Source organism: Cherax quadricarinatus, chromosome 42 (genome assembly GCF_038502225.1).
Source record: "Cherax quadricarinatus isolate ZL_2023a chromosome 42, ASM3850222v1, whole genome shotgun sequence".
Taxonomy (NCBI): domain Eukaryota; kingdom Metazoa; phylum Arthropoda; class Malacostraca; order Decapoda; family Parastacidae; genus Cherax; species Cherax quadricarinatus.
The window spans coordinates 32826752-32845371 of record NC_091333.1 but is presented as its reverse complement, the minus strand read 5'-3'; the positions used below and the strand labels follow the sequence as shown (position 1 = coordinate 32845371).

The 18620-nt window shown below is 45.5% G+C and overlaps 1 protein-coding gene across 2 annotated transcripts in view; it reads right to left on the bottom strand.

The window, feature by feature from the left end:
- LOC128700944 (zinc finger protein 530-like) overlaps positions 1 to 18295 on the bottom strand; it is a 33658-nt gene extending 15363 nt beyond the window's left edge. The window contains exon 1 of one of the 2 annotated variants that reach the window (XR_008408819.2): positions 18089 to 18295. The gene's annotated coding sequence lies outside the window, so the exon portion shown is untranslated. The remainder of the gene's footprint in view (positions 1 to 18088) is intronic. The other variant, XM_053794435.2, reaches the window with a different exon arrangement.
- Positions 18296 to 18620: the final 325 nt, after the last annotated feature.

The window sequence follows — 18620 nt, the reverse complement described above, 5'->3', positions numbered from 1 at the left end:
GGGCACTAGAATTTATGCATACTAGTACAGTGGACCCTCGCCTAACGTTGGCATCACATAACGTTAAATCCGCCTAGCGATACATTTTATCACTAAAATTTTGCCTCGCCTAGCGCTAAAAAACTCGCTCAATGCGATTCGTCCGAGACGCGTCCATGTGTGGCCTGAGCCAGCCTCACTTGTTCCGCCGGTGGCATTGTTTACAAGCAAACCTCCGCGGTAACATCTAAGCATACAATCGGAACATTTCATATTATTACAGCATTTTTAGTGATTTCACCTGCAAAATAAGTGACCATGGGCCCCAAGAAAGCTTCTAGTGCCAACCCTACAGGAATAAGGGTGAGAATTACTATGGATATGAAGAAAGAGATCATTGCTAAGTATGAAAGTGGAGTGCGTGTCTCCGAGCTGGCCAGGTTGTATAGTAAACCCCAATCAACCATCGCTACTATTGTGGCCAAGAAAACGGCAATCAAGGAAGCTGTTCTTGCCAAAAGTGCAACTTTGTTTTCGAAACAGAGATCGCAAGTGATAGAAGATGTTGAGAGACTGTTATTGGTGTGGATAAACGAAAAACAGATAGCAGGAGATAGCATCTCTCAAGCAATCATAAGTGAAAAGACTAGGAAGTTGCATGAGGATTTAATTAGAAAAATGCCTGCAACTAGTAATGATGTGAGTGAATTTAAGGCCAGCAAAGTTTGGTTTGAGAGATTTAAGAAGCGTAGTGGCATACATAGTGTGATAAGGCATGGTGAGGCTGCCAGTTCAGACCACAAAGCAGCTGAAAAATATGTGCATGAATTCAAGGAGTACATAGACAGTGATGGACTGAAACCTGAACAAATGTTTAATTGTGACAAAACAGGCCTGTTTTGGAAGAAAATGCCAAGCAGGACCTACATTACTGAGGAGGAAAAGGCACTCCCAGGACATAAGCCTATGAAAGACAGGCTTACTCTGTTAACGTGTGCCAATGCTAGTGGTGATTGCAAAGTGAAGCCTTTATTGGTGTATCTATCACTCTGAAACTCCCAGAGCATTCAGGCAAAAGAATATCCTCAAGGCTAATTTGTGTGTGCTGTGGAGGGTAAACAGTAATGCATGGGTCACTAGGGACTTTTTCTATGACTGGTTACACCAAGCATTTGCCCCCACTGTGAAAAATTACCTAATTGAAAATAAATTAGACCTTAAGTGCCTCCTGGTGTTAGACAATGCCCCTGGTCATCCTACAGACTTGGCAGAGCGACTTTGTGGGGACATGAGCTTCATTAAGGTCAAGTTTTTGCCTCCTAATACAACTCTTCTCCTGCAGCTCATGGACCAGCACGTCATTGCAAACTTCAAAAAACTGTACACAAAAGCTTTGTTTGAAAGGTGCTTTGTAGTGACCTCATAAACTCAATTGACTCTAAGAGAGTTTTGGAGAGATCACTTTAATATCCTCAATTGTGTAAACCTTATAGGTAAGGCTTGGGAGGAAGTGACTAATAGGACCTTAAACTCTGCTTGGAAGAAACTGTGGCCAGAATGTGTAGACAAAAGGGATTTTGAAGGATTTGAAGCTAACCCTGAGAAGCGTATGCCAGTTGAGGAATCAATTGCGGCATTGGGGAAGTCCTTGGGGTTGGAGGTTAGTGGGGAAGATGTGAAAGAGTTGGTGGAGGAGGACAATGAAGAACTAACCACTGATGAGCTGCTAGATCATCTTCAACAGCAAGAGGCCAGACCTGAGGAAACTGCTTCGTAGGAGGGGAGAGAGAAATTGAAGAAGTTGCCTACTTCAAAGATTAAGGAAATCTGTGCAATGTGGCTTAAAGTGCAAACCTTTATGGATGAAAATCACCCTCAGACAGCTATTGCAAGCCGTGCTGGTGACTATTACACTGACAATGTTTTGAAACACTTTAGGAATGTCATAAAGGAACGAGAGGTACAGACCTCTATGGACAGATATGTTGTGCGACAGAAGTCCAGTGACTCTGAAGCTGGTCCTAGTGGCATTAAAAGAAGAAGGGAAGTAACCCCGGAAAAGGACTTGGCACCTCAAGTCCTAATGGAAGGGGATTCCCCTTCTAAACACTAAGACCTTCAACACTCTCCCCTCCTTCCATTCCATCAATCATCACCAGATCTTCAATAAAAGTAAGTGTCATGTAACTGTGCATGTCTTCTTCAGTTTGTGTGTATTAAAATTAATATTTCATGTGGTAAAAAAAATGTTTTTCATACTTTTTGGTGTCTTACACGGATTAATTTGATTTCCATTATTTCTTATGGGGAAAATTAATTCGCCTAACAATAATTTCACCTAACATTGAGCTCTCAGGAATGGATTAATAGCGTTATGCGAGGGTCCACTGTATGTCAAAAACCCTGGTGCGCAAGCCGTACTAGTACGTCGGAAAACCTAAAAGGGTTAAAGCCATTGCAGCGAGTCCTGTCAATGTTAGATGTTTTTAGCACGCTATTTACATTATTATTATTTTTTTTTTTATTATCACACTGGCCGATTCCCACCAAGGCAGGGTGGCCCGAAAAAGAAAAACTTTCACCATCATTCACTCCATCACTGTCTTGCCAGAAGGGTGCTTTACACTACAGTTTCTAAACTGCAACATTAACACCCCTCCTTCAGAGTGCAGGCACTGTACTTCCCATCTCCAGGACTCAAGTCCGGCCTGCCGGTTTCCCTGAACCCCTTCATAAATGTTACTTTGCTCACACTCCAACAGCACGTCAAGTATTAAAAACCAATTGTCTCCATTCACTCCTATCAAACACGCTCACGCATGCCTGCTGGAAGTCCAAGCCCCTCGCACACAAAACCTCCTTTACCCCCTCCCTCCAACCTTTCCTAGGCCGACCCCTACCCCGCCTTCCTTCCACTACAGACTGATACACTCTTGAAGTTATTCTGTTTCGCTCCATTCTCTCCACATGTCTGAACCACCTCAACAACCCCTCCTCAGCCCTCTGGACAACAGTTTTGGTAATCCCGCACCTCCTCCTAACTTCCAAACTACGAATTCTCTGCATTATATTCACACCACACATTGCCCTCAGACATGACATCTCCACTGCCTCCAGCCTTCTCCTCGCTGCAACATTCATCACCCATGCTTCACACCCATATAAGAGCGTTGGTAAAACTATACTCTCATACATTCCCCTCTTTGCCTCCAAGGACAAAGTTCTTTGTCTCCACAGACTCCTAAGTGCACCACTCACTCTTTTTCCCTCATCAATTCTATGATTCACCTCATCTTTCATAGACCCATCCGCTGACACGTCCACTCCCAAATATCTGAATACATTCACCTCCTCCATACTCTCTCCCTCCAATCTGATATTCAATCTTTCATCACCTAATCTTTTTGTTATCCTCATAACCTTACTCTTTCCTGTATTCACCTTTAATTTTCTTCTTTTGCACACCCTACCAAATTCATCCACCAATCTCTGCAACTTCTCTTCAGAATCTCCCAAGAGCACAGTGTCATCAGCAAAGAGCAGCTGTGACAACTCCCACTTTGTGTGTGATTCTTTATCTTTTAACTCCACGCCTCTTGTCAAGACCCTCGCATTTACTTCTCTTACAACCCCATCTATAAATATATTAAACAACCACGGTGACATCACACATCCTTGTCTAAGGCCTACTTTTACTGGAAAATAATTTCCCTCTTTCCTACATACTCTAACTTGAGCCTCACTATCCTCGTAAAAACTCTTCACTGCTTTCAGTAACCTACCTCCTACACCATACACTTGCAACATCTGCCACATTGCCCCCCTATCCACCCTGTCATACGCCTTTTCCAAATCCATAAATGCCACAAAGACCTCTTTAACCTTATCTAAATACTGTTCACTAATATCTTTCACTGTAAACACCTGGTCCACACACCCCCTACCTTTCCTAAAGCCTCCTTGTTCATCTGCTATCCTATTCTCTGTCTTACTCTTAATTCTTTCAATAATAATTCTACCATACACTTTACCAGGTATACTCAGCAGACTTATCCCCCTATAATTTTTGCACTCTCTTTTATCCCCTTTGCCTTTATACAAAGGAACTATGCATGCTCTCTGCCAATCCCTAGGTACCTTACCCTCTTCCATACATTTATTAAATAATTGCACCAACCACTCCAAAACTATATCCCCACCTGCTTTTAACATTTCTATCTTTATCCCATCAATCCCGGCTGCCTTACCCCCTTTCATTTTACCTACTGCCTCACGAACTTCCCCCACACTCACAACTGGCTCTTCCTCACTCCTACAAGATGTTATTCCTCCTTGTCCTATACACGAAATCACAGCTTCCCTATCTTCATCAACATTTAACAATTCCTCAAAATATTCCCTCCATCTTCCCAATACCTCTAACTCTCCATTTAATAACTCTCCTCTCCTATATTTAACTGACAAATCCATTTGTTCTCTAGGCTTTCTTAACTTGTTAATCTCACTCCAAAACTTTTTCTTATTTTCAACAAAATTTGTTGATAACATCTCACCCACTCTCTCATTTGCTCTCTTTTTACATTGCTTCACCACTCTCTTAACCTCTCTCTTTTTCTCCATATACTCTTCCCTCCTTGCATCACTTCTACTTTGTAAAAACTTCTCATATGCAAACTTTTTCTCCCTTACTACTCTCTTTACATAATCATTCCACCAATCGCTCCTCTTCCCTCCCGCACCCACTTTCCTGTAACCATAAACTTCTGCTGAACAGTCATTTTTAAACCTACCCCATACCTCTTCGACCCCATTGCCTATGCTCTCATTAGCCCATCTATCCTCCAATAGCTGTTTATATTTTACCCTAACTGCCTCCTCTTTTAGTTTATAAACCTTCACCTCTCTCTTCCCTGATGCTTCTATTCTCCTTGTATCCCATCTACCTTTTACTCTAAGTGTAGCTACAACTAGAAAGTGATCTGATGTATCTGTGGCCCCTCTATAAACATGTACATCCTGAAGTCTACTCAACAGTCTTTTATCTACCAATACATAATCCAACAAACTACTGTCATTTCACCCTACATCATATCTTGTACAGGTCTCCCTCAACATTCGCGGGGGTTAGGGGATCAAGAGCCCCGTGAATGTTGAAAAATCGTGAATGTTTGGTGCCCCAATATATTGCAGGGAAATATAATAAAATAATAAAATGAAATAATCTATGTATATACATATATATACGTACATGCTCCTCCCACTCACATATTTGTCCAATCTCTTTTTAAAGCTACCCAAGGTCCTATCAAAGCTAAAACCTTGGGTAGCTTCACATTTAGGTTGGATAAATACATAAGTGAGAGGTGGTTGGATTTGAATGGGTCTTGCATGCGAGTAAATAGAATGTTCAAAGCTTATTGCTTGGGTAGCATTTATTCAGTTATTGGGCTGGATTTGTGAAGGACCTGAATAGTATGGGCCAACAGGTCTACTGCAGTGTTCCTCCTTTCTTATGTTCTCATGAACAATCATAAAATACGTACCTGAGAACATCGTAAAATATTGTACTGCCTCCACCACTGCCTCGTATTTTTATATAATTTCTTTCTTCAATTCTTTCGTGCTTCTCAGTTTCTTTACCAAAATTTATTTGGGCCCATGGTTAATTATGTAGCAGTCACAGTCAATCAAAAAGCACCAAACACAATGAATTATTGTGAAATGTTTGGAAGAGCGCAGAGGATAATACTCACTCCAGCATAAACAAAGCCATACTGACTGACGATGCCTCTACCACCCACTGCTTCAACCCTCGTATTTATTATTATTGTTATTATTATTATTATTATTATTAAAATTATTATTATTAGCAGTCATGAATGAGTTGACATTATTTATACTGTAGTTTAATAAATAATGAACAAACAAAACACTCACCACTCGTAAGGCAGACGAACTCTGATGACTTGTGATGATTAAAAAAATTTAAATTATAATTCTTTATTTCTCTATTGATATTATATGCAGTTACTGATGACAGTGGAATGGAGATGATTATATGGAGTGTAACTGCATGGCATGAGACTAGTGTGTGGATTCTAAGTCTTCACTGCCTCAGGTGAGGCAGTAGTAGTGGCAGGCTTCCTTGTGAAGAACATTGTGATGGGCAACTGAGACCGTTTCCTCTTCATATCTACAAACAGAGTTTGGTAGGGAATTATGGTCTTATCAAGGTCGTTCATCACCTTCAAAGCCCTCAACATCAATGGGTCCATGTCGTATATAAATTGTTTGAGCTGCGCTGTCATTCTCATCACCTGCCCAAGTTTTTCAAGGGTGAGGGCTTGAGGTTGATTGGCTTCAGCAACACTCTCCTCTTCTTCATCCTCATTCTCTGCCTGCACAATCTCCAACAATTCTTCATCATTTAGGCCCAGTGCATGTTCTTCAACCTGTTCTCTCACCTCACCCTCCTGCATGTCCTCAAACCCTTCACCACCAACTTGCCTTGCTAACTCCACAGTCTTCTTCAAAGCTTTGTTAACCTCGTCTTGAGGAGCAAATCCAACAAAATCACACACACACTCTGGCCACAAAGCCCTCCAACAACCATTCACCATCTGAGGTTGCAAATCCTTCATGCTATCATGCACTATTGAGAGGCAGTCAGCGATGGTGAATTCCTTCCAATATTGAGTGACACTTATATCTGGATCTGCATCCAACATGGTGTGGAGCCTTTGCATTGACCTTCTTGTGTAGTAGGCTTTAAATGTAGCTATCACACCCTGATCAAGAGGTTGTATCAGGGAGGTTGCGTTTGGCGGCATGAACACAACCTCAACATCATCACACATTCCCTCCAGTGATGGTGGGTGACCTGGAGCATTATCAAGAAGCAGGAGGATTTTGTTTGGGAGGCCCTTCTCTTGTAGATATGCCCGTACCTCCGTCAGGAAGCAGTGGTGAAACCAGTCCATACAGATGATGTTGGTGGTCCATGCTTTTGGATTGTTCATCCAGAATACTGGAAGGAGATTCTTATTGTGTCCCTTCAGTGCTCTGGGGTTGGGACATTTATAAATAAAGCCTGGCTTTATCATGTGCCCAGCAGCATTAGCACATAGCATTAATGTGCATCGGTCTTTTGCAGCCTTGAACCCTGGTGCAATCTTTTCCTCCTTGGCAATGAAGGTCCTGGCAGGCATCTTCTTCCAGTACAGGGCTGTTTCATCCATATTCCACACCTGCTCAGGTGTGTATCCCTTCTCATCGATGATTTTTTTCAAAGCACCAGGGAATGCAGCTGCCAAAACGTGATCTGCCGATCTTGATTCTCCACTCGTCTTCAGGTTGTGCAGGGAGAACCGTCTCTTAAATTTTTCAAACCATCCTTTACTTGCTAGGAAGTCAGGATAGCTAGGTTCTGCACTGGTGCTAGGCTCATGACTAGCCAACATATCATACAAAGTCTTTCCCTTTACACGAATTGAATTGCTGTCTATGGGATTTCCTTTTCTATTTTGGTCGGAAATCCACACAAATAATGCTGATTCCATCTTAGACATTACACTGTTTCTTACTTGTGACACTTGTTTGGCTGAGGGAGGAGCAGTAGATGCTAGTGCCGCCCTTATCTTCACCTCATTTTTCTTGATGGAGCGCACTGTGCTTTCGTTTACATTGAATAATTTTCCAATGGCAGAAATGCTCAAATTACTTGTCCTACACTTGTCTAGCAATTTCACCTTCTGCTCAAGATTCATGACTTTCTTTGAGCGCTTAGGGGTTGGCTCATCAATAGCGGTTACTGCTCCCTTGAGGGCCATACTTTCACCACCACACAAACAGCAATGACCGACTCGCACAGTGGCTGGAGACTGACTGACTGAGTGAGTGAGTGGCGGGTGGGAGGGCTGGCTGCCAGTTGCGGGGGGTCGGAGGGAGGGTAGTAGGGACGCGCGAGTGGCGGGAAACTCAAATATGATTTGGCGGCTGGGAATTTGACAGCTGGGAATTTAGCAGCTGAGAATTCGTGAATGTGTGAAGCCCGCGAAAGTTGAAAACGTGAATGTTGAGGGAGACCTGTATATGTACAATACTAAAGCAGGAGTCTATAAAGGCTATAGCGCCAGCAAAGGGCGTTACAGTAATTTATAAGCAGTGCACCTCTGTCAATTAAAAGATGGTAAAGCTGCTGTTGACATGGCTGGCGGAGAAACAGCTCACAGGAGATAAGTCCTGCTCTACTTCTCATTAGTGTGACTTTGTAAATGGTCCAAGTCAGACCAAAATGTCGTTGTAAGCTCCTCTCTTCTATGTGCAGGTTATTTGTGTATCGTTCCAGTCACGGTATTGTGCATTTTTTTGTTATTATACATGTATATGTAGTGTAGTGAGACAAACATAAAAATTGTACATAGCAGGTTTAAGAAAAGTGCGAACTCCTGACAGGATATGCCGCTCTGCATTTCTTCTCCAAGATATGTAAATGTTGTATGTGCTCCAGATCTAATTCAGTTAGCCTCACAAACTCTGTTTTTTCTAATAACACCTCTGAAGTTTTCATAGTGAGAATGCGCAACCACTCCCGACCACAATCCTCCTCCCCCCGCTGTCCATGTAATGACATATTTATTTATTTTTTTTTTTTATTTATTTATTTATTACCAATTTGAGCACACATACAGAGGTACAAAAAAATACAGATAAGAGCAGCATGCCAAAGCCACTTATACTATGCATAGCATTACGGGCTGGCTTAAAATTAACTTAAGATTAACTAAGCAATGATGAAATCAGTGATAAAACATTAATGTAAACAGATTACTATAAAGCACAAGTGAGTATTACAAAGACAGGTCATATGGTTGCATTCAGTCATATGAAGGATTCTGTTAGGTAGTGTATTTAAAAAATAATAAAGTTAGATTCGGTTTTAGGTTTAACATTTATGTGATATAATTGTGAGAAACATTTAAGATATACAATTTATAAGGTTCAGTTATTCAGTATTTATTTGGTTTTGGGTGAGTAAGTGATCTTTGAGAAGAGACTTGAATTTATAAACAGGTAGTGTTTCTTTTATATTTACAGGTAATGAATTCCAGATTTTAGGGCCTTTTATGTGCATTGAGTTTTTGCATAGTGTGAGATGGACACGAGGAACATCAAAGAGTGATCTGTGCCTTGTGTTATGGTCATGTGTTCTGTTGAGGTTGGCAAGGAGATGTTTGAGGGGAGGGTTAATATCAGAGTTAAGTGTTCTATGTATGTAATAGGTGCAGTAATAAGTATGGATGTTTTGTATGGTGAGTAGGTTTAGTGTATTGAATATTGGTGGAGTGTGCTGCCTGTAGTGAGAATTTGTTATCATTCTAACTGCAGCCTTTTGTTGAGATGGTTAATTGTTGTTGAGCCCCATGCACAAATTCCATAGGTGAGATAGGGGTAAATAAGAGAGTGATATTCTATACATTCTAGAGTGTATATCAGGTTTTGTTGTTAATATTGTTTATTATGTTATATTAGATGAACTGTGACAGATAAATAAGCCGTAGAGTTGATATTAGGGTTATTTTGTCTTGCCTCCTGAGAGCAGGAATTCAGCTGGAACGAATTAATTGCATTTCAATTAATTTAAATGAGGAAAAGTGACCCAGCATACGAACAAATCAGGATACTAACAATTCCACGAAACGGATTAAATTCGTAGCCTGAGGTTCCACTGTATATTAAAATAGTTTTTTACCATTACAATTAGAAAGTATCAAATGTACCTGTGTAAATTAACAGTTACCATAATATTAATATGTAATTCACTAGGTTATCATTGGTTAAACTTTTATAATGTATACTTCGTATAGGACCACGAGTCTGACACCAAAATCAATGTAAAAAAATTCTACATGTAACAAAAATCTAAAAACTTACTAACACTAACATAAAACTTGATGCCTGAGCACTCAACACCTCACCACTCAACACTTGCTGCTGCCTGAGCACTCAACACCTCACCACTCAACACTTGCTGCTGCCTGAGCACTCAACACCTCACCACTCAACACTTGCTGCTGCCTGAGCACTCAACACCTCACCACTCAACACTTGCTGCTGCCTGAGCACTCAACACCTCACCACTCAACACTTGCTGCTGCCTGAGCACTCAACACCTCACCACTCAATACTTGCTGTTGCCTGAGCACTCAACACCTCACCACTCAACTCTTGCTGCTGCCTGAGCACTCAACACCTCACCACTCAATACTTGCTGTTGCCTGAGCACTCAACACCTCACCACTCAACACTTGCTGCTGCCTGAGCACTCAACACCTCACCACTCAACACTTGCTGCTGCCTGAGCACTCAACACCTCACCACTCAATACTTGCTGTTGCCTGAGCACTCAACACCTCACCACTCAACACTTGCTGCTGCCTGAGCACTCAACACCTCACCACTCAACACTTGCTGGTGCCTGAGCACTCAACACCTCACCACTCAATACTTGCTGTTGCCTGAGCACTCAACACCTCACCACTCAACACTTGCTGCTGCCTGAGCACTCAACACCTCACCACTCAATACTTGCTGTTGCCTGAGCACTCAACACCTCACCACTCAACACTTGCTGCTGCCTGAGCACTCAACACCTCACCACTCAACACTTGCTGCTGCCTGAGCACTCAACACCTCACCACTCAATACTTGCTGTTGCCTGAGCACTCAACACCTCACCACTCAACACTTGCTGCTGCCTGAGCACTCAACACCTCACCACTCAATACTTGCTGTTGCCTGAGCACTCAACACCTCACCACTCAACACTTGCTGCTGCCTGAGCACTCAACACCTCACCACTCAACACTTGCTGCTGCCTGAGCACTCAACACCTCACCACTCAATACTTGCTGTTGCCTGAGCATTCAACACCTCACCACTCAACACTTGCTGCTGCCTGAGCACTCAACACCTCACCACTCAATACTTGCTGTTGCCTGAGCACTCAACATCTCACCACTCAACACTTGCTGCTGCCTGAGCACTCAACACCTCACCACTCAACACTTGCTGCTGCCTGAGCACTCAACACCTCACCACTCAATACTTGCTGTTGCCTGAGCATTCAACACCTCACCACTCAACACTTGCTGCTGCCTGAGCACTCAACACCTCACCACTCAATACTTGCTGTTGCCTGAGCACTCAACATCTCACCACTCAACACTTGCTGCTGCCTGAGCACTCAACACCTCACCACTCAACACTTGCTGCTGACTGAGCACCTAACACTTCACACATTCAACAGATAATCCTCATTGAGCACCTAACACTTGAAACACTCAATGCTTGCTGCTTCTTGAGCACCTAACATACCTGGAGTTTACCTGGAGAGAGTTTCGGGGGTCAACGCCCCCGCGGCCCGGTCTGTGACCAGGCCTCCTGGTGGATCAGCCCCTGATCAACCAGGCTGTTGCTGCTGGCTGCACGCAAACCAACGTACGAGCCACAGCCTGGCTGATCAGGAACTGACTTTAGGTGCTTGTCCAGTGCCAGCTTGAAGACTGCCAGGGGTCTGTTGGTAATCCCCCTTATGTGTGCTGGGAGGCAGTTGAACAGTCTCGGGCCCCTGACACTTATTGTATGGTCTCTTAACGTGCTAGTGACACCCCTGCTTTTCATTGGGGGGATGGTGCATCGTCTGCCAAGTCTTTTGCTTTCGTAGTGAGTGATTTTCGTGTGCAAGTTCGGTACTAGTCCCTCTAGGATTTTCCAGGTGTATATAATCATGTATCTCTCCCTCCTGCGTTCCAGGGAATACAGGTTTAGAAACCTCAAGCGCTCCCAGTAATCGAGGTGTTTTATCTCCGTTATGCGCGCCGTGAAAGTTCTCTGTACATTTTCTAGGTCGGCAATTTCACCTGCCTTGAAAGGTGCTGTTAGTGTGCAGCAATATTCCAGCCTAGATAGAACAAGTGACCTGAAGAGTGTCATCATGGGCTTGGCCTCCCTAGTTTTGAAGGTTCTCATTATCCATCCTGTCATTTTTCTAGCAGATGCGATTGATACAATGTTATGGTCCTTGAAGGTGAGATCCTCCGACATAATCACTCCCAGGTCTTTGACGTTGGTGTTTCGCTCTATTTTGTGGCCAGAATTTGTTTTGTACTCTGATGAAGATTTAATTTCCTCATGTTTACCATATCTGAGTAATTGAAATTTCTCATTGTTGAACTTCATATTGTTTTCCGCAGCCCACTGAAAGATTTGGTTGATGTCCGCCTGGAGCCTTGCAGTGTCTGCAATGGAAGACACTGTCATGCAGATTCGGGTGTCATCTGCAAAGGAAGACACGGTGCTGTGGCTGACATCCTTGTCTATGTCGGATATGAGGATGAGGAACAAGATGGGAGCTAGTACTGTGCCTTGTGGAACAGAGCTTTTCACTGTAGCTGCCTCGGACTTTACTCTGTTGACGACTACTCTCTGTGTTCTGTTAGTGAGGAAATTATAGATCCATCGACCGACTTTTCCTGTTATTCCTTTAGCACGCATTTTGTGCGCTATTACGCCATGGTCACACTTGTCGAAGGCTTTTGCAAAGTCTGTATATATTACATCTGCATTCTTTTTGTCTTCTAGTGCATTTAGGACCTTGTCGTAGTGATCCAATAGTTGAGACAGACAGGAGCGACCTGTTCTAAACCCATGTTGCCCTGGGTTGTGTAACTCATGGGTTTCTAGATGGGTGGTGATCTTGCTTCTTAGGACCCTTTCAAAGATTTTTATGATATGGGATGTTAGTGCTATTGGTCTGTAGTTCTTTGCTATTGCTTTACTGCCCCCTTTGTGGAGTGGGGCTATGTCTGTTGTTTTTAGTAACTGAGGGACAACACTTGCTGTTCATTGGGCACCTAATACCTCACGCACTCAACATTTGCTGCTCCATAGAACTTAAAACCTGACACACTCAACACTTAATGCTACATGAGTATCTAACACCTCACACACTCAACACCTGCTGCTGCCTGAGCACCTAACACCTCACATACTAAACACCTGCTGCTGCCAGAGCCCCTAACACCTCACACACTCAACACCTGCTGCTGACTGAGCACCTAACAACTCATGCTCAACACCTGCTGCTCTCTGAGCACCTAACACCTCACACACACAACGCCTGCAGCTGACTGAGCACCTAACACCCAACACCTGCTGCTCGCTGATCACCTAAAACCTCACACACTCGACACATGCTGCTCCCTGAGCACCTAACACCTCACACACTCACCACCTGCAGCTGTCCGAGCACTAACACCTCACACATTCAACATGTGCTGCTGACTGAGCACCTAACAAACCCAACACCTGCTGCTCCCTGAACACCTAATACCAAACACTCAGCACTTGCTGCTGCCTGAGCACCTACGAGCTTACACACTCAATGCTTGCTGCTGACTGAGCACCTAACATCTCACATGCTAAATACCTGCTGCTGCCTGAGCACCTAACACCTCACACACTCAACACCTGTTGCTCCCTGAGCTCCTAACCCCTCACACACTCAACACCTGCTGCTGACTGAGCACCTAACACCTCACACACTCAACACTGGCTGCTCCCTGAGCACCTAACACCTCACACACTCAACACCTTCTGCTAGCTGAGCACCTAACCCCACACACACTTAACACCTGCTGCTGTTTGAGCACCTAACACCTCACACACTCAACACTTGCTGCTGCCTGAGCACCTACCACCTCACACACTCAACACCTCCAGCTCCTGAGCACCTAACACCTCCCGCACCTGAGCAACTAACACCTCACACATTCAACACCTGCTGCTCCTTGCACACCTAACATCTCACATACTCAACACCTGCTGCTCCATGAGCACCTAACACCTGACACACTCAACACTTCATGCTCCTGAGCACCTAATACCTCACAGTCAACACCTGTTCCTCTCTGAGCACCTACCACCTCAAACACCCAACACTTGCTGCTCCTTGAGCACCTAACATCTCACACACTCAACACCTACTGCTCATTGAGCACCTAACATCTCACACACTCAACCCCTGCTGCTCCATGAGCACCTAACATCTCACACTCAACACCTACTACTCTATGAGCACCTAACACACACACTAAACATCTCCTCCTGAGCACCTAACATGTCAAACACTCAACACCTGGGGCTCCCTGAGCACCTAACACCTCACACACTGAACACATGCTGCTGCCTGAGCATCTAAGACCTCACACTCAACACATGTTGCTGCCTGAGCACTTACCACCTCACACACTCAACACCTGCTGCTCCTTGAGCACCTAACATCTCACACACTCAACACCTGCTGCTCCCTGAGCACCTAACATCTCACACTCTCAACACCTGCTGCTCCATGGGCACCTAACATCTCACACACTCAACATGTGCTGCTCCTTGAGCACCTAACATCTCACATACTCAACATCTTCTGCTCCATGAGCACCTAACACCTCACACACTCAACGCCTGCTGCTCCCTGAGCACTTACCATCTCACACACTCAACACTTGCTGCTGTCTGAGCACCTAACACCTCACACACTCAACACTTTCTGGCGCCTGAGCACCTAACACCTCGCACACCTAACACCTGCAACTGTCTGAGCACCTAACACCTCGCACACCTAACACCTGCAACTGTCTGAGCACCCAACACCTCACACTCAACACCTGCTGCTGCCTGAGCACCTACCACCTCACACACTCAACACTTGCTGCTCCCTAACACCTAAAATCTAACATACTCAACGCCTGCTGCTCACTGAGCACCTAACATCTAACACACTCAACACCTGCTGCTGCCTGAGCACCTAACACCTCACACACTCAACACTTGCTGCTGCCTGAGCACCTACCACCTCACACACTCAACACCACCTGCTCCTGAGCACCTAACACCTCACACACACAACAACTGCTGCTCCCTGAGCACCTACCACCTCACACACTCAACACTTGCTGCTGCCTGGGCACCGAACACCTCACACACTCAACACCTGCCGGTGCCTGAGCACCTAACACCTCACACACACAACACCTGCTGCTCCCTGAGCACCTACCACCTCACACACTTAACACTTGCTGCTGAGCACCTAACACTTCACACACTCAACACCTCCTGCTCCTGAGCACCAAACACCTCAACCACTCAACACCTGCTGCTCGATGAGCACCTAACACCCCACACACTCAACACCTCTTTCTCATAAGCACCTAACACCTCAGACACTCAACCCCTGCTGCTCCCTGAGCACCTAACACCTCACACACTCAACACTTGCTGCTGCCTGAGCACCTAACACCTCACACACTCAACACCTGCTGCTGCCTGAGCACCCAACACCTCACACTCAACAACTGCTGCTCCCTGAGCACCTAACATCTCACACACTCAACACTTGCTGCTGCCTGAGCACCTAACAGCTCACACACTCAACACCTGCTGCTGCCTGAGCACCCAACACCTCACACTCAACAACTGCTGCTCCCTCAGCACCTAACATCTCACACACTCAACACTTGCTGCTGCCTGAGCACCTAACATCTCACACACTCAACACCTGCTACTTCTTGAGCACCTAACATCTCACACACTCAACACCTGTTGCTCCTTGAGCACCTAACATCTCACACCCTCAACACCTGCTGCTCCTTGAGCACCTAACGTCTCACACACTCAACACCTGCTGCTCCTTGAGCATCTAACATCTCACACACTCAACACCTGCTGCTCTCTGAGCACCTGACACCTCACACACTCAACACCTCATGTTCCCTGAGCACCTAACACTTCACACACTCAACACCTTCTCCTGAGCCCCTAACATCTCAAACACTCTACACCTGCTGCTTCCTGAGCACATAACACCTCACACTCAACACCTGCTGCTGCCTGAGCACCTACCACCTCACACACTCAACACTTGCTGCTCCCTGAAGATCTAAAATCTTACATACTCAGTACCTGCTGCTCCCTGAGCACCTAACATCTTGCATACTCAACACCTGCTGCTCACTGAGCACCTAACATCTCACACACTAAACATCTGGTACTTCTTGAGCACCTACCATCTCACACAGTCAACACCTGCTGCTGTCTGAGCACCTAACACCTCACACACTCAACACTTGCATCTGCATGAGCATCTAACACCTCACACACTTAACACCTGCTGCTGACTGAGCACCTAACACCTCACACACTCAACACCTGCTGCTCCCTGAGCACCTACCACCTTATACACTCAACACCTGCTGCTCTCTGAGCACCTAACACCTCATATACTCAACACCTGCTGCTCTCTGAGCACCTAACACCTCACACACTCAACACCTGCTGCTCTCTGAGCACCTAACACCTCACACACTCAACACCTGCTGCTCCCTGAGCACCTAACATCTTGCATACTCAACACCTGCTGCTGTCTGAGCACCTAACACCTCACACACTCAACACTTGCATCTGCATGAGCACCTAACACCTCATACACTCAACACCTGCTGATCTCTGAGCACCTAACACCTCACACACTCAACACCTGCTGCTGCCTGAGCACCTAACACCTCACACACTCAACACCTGCTGCTCCCTGAGCACATAACACCTCATACACTCAACACCTGCTGCTGCCTGAGCACCTAACACCTCACACACTCAACACCTGCTTCTGCCTGAGCACCTAACACCTCATACACTCAACACCTGCTGCTGCCTGAGCACCTAACACCTCACACTCAACACCTGCTGCTCCCTGAGCACCTAACACCTCATACACTCAACACCTGCTGCTGCCTGAGCACATAACACCTCATACACTCAACACCTGCTGCCGCCTGAGCACCTAACACCTCACACTCAACACCTGCTGCTCCCTGAGCACCTAACACCTCACACTCAACACCTGCTTCTGCCTGAGCACCTAACACCTCACACTCAACACCTGCTGCTGCCTGAGCACCTAACACCTCACACACTCAACACCTGCTGCTGCCTGAGCACCTAACACCTCACACACTCAACACCTGCTTCTGCCTGAGCACCTAACACCTCATACACTCAACACCTGCTGCTGCCTGAGCATCTAACACCTCACACTCAACACCTGCTGCTGCCTGAGCACCTAACACCTCACACTCAATACCTGCTGCTGCCTGAGCACCTAACACCTCACACTCAACACCTGCTGCTGCCTGAGCACCTAACACCTCATACACTCAACACCTGCTGCTGCCTGAGCACCTAACACCTCATACACTCAACACCTGCTGCTGCCTGAGCACCTAACACCTCACACTCAACACCTGCTGCTGCCTGAGCACCTAACACCTCACTCAACACCTGCTGCTGCCTGAGCACCTAACACCTCATACACTCAACACCTGCTGCTGCCTGAGCACCTAACACCTCACACTCAACACCTGCTGCTGCCTGAGCACCTAACACCTCACACTCAACACCTGCTGCTGCCTGAGCACCTAACACCTCATACACTCAACACCTGCTGCTGCCTGAGCACCTAACACCTCACACTCAACACCTGCTGCTGCCTGAGCATCTAACACCTCACACTCAACACCTGCTTGCCCCTGAGCACCTAACACCTCACACTCAACACCTGCTGCTGCTTGAGGACCTAACACCTCATACACTCAACACCTGCTGCTGCCTGAGCACCTAACACCTCATACACTCAACACCTGCTGCTGCCTGAGCACCTAACACCTCATACACTCAACACCTGCTGCTGCCTGAGCACCTAACACCTCACACTCAACACCTGCTGCTCCCTGAGCACCTAACACCTCACACTCAACACCTGTTGCTCCCTGAGCACCTAACACCTCACACTCAACACCTGTTGCTCCCTGAGCACCTAACACCTCACACTCAACACCTGCTGCCCCTGAGCACCTAACACCTCACACTCAACAAGACATAGATGGAGATATGACTATGTTTGACGCCTCACCGCCTTAATACACTATATTTCATTACTCAAGCTGTCGCTATACATTATCTACCACATGAATGTTGTAATGTAGCTGTGACTCACGTCTGGTGGAGAGAAGAAACTGTAGTAAGTGTTGATCAGAGTGAACCTCTGCTTGTTTATGTTGTTGCTTTAAGGGCGTGTGAGATGTGTGCAGTATACTGGCCGGTCACCGCTCTCGAGCCAAGACTCATCCAACAGTCAACATAATAATAATGTAACATCTTTACTTACTACAACTACATGTACAAGGTATACAGACCATAGCTGACAGCAATGACATACTACTATATAGAAAGCCGCTTGTTATGCTGAGTATTTCGGGCAATACACAAATAACCCGCACATAAAAGAGAGAAGCTTACAACGACGTTTCGGTCCGACTTGGACCCTTTACAAAGTCGTCGTAAGCTTCTCTCTTTTATGTGCGGGTTATTTGTGTATCGTTCCAGTCACGGTATTGTGCCTTTTTTTGTTATTTCGGGTGTGGCATGCAAAGAGTACGTAACCTTTATTCGGCGCATGTACACACCCTCATTTACAGGCTATCTCCCCTAACCAGCGAACCAGGTTGCTAAGAGTTGATGATGGGGCA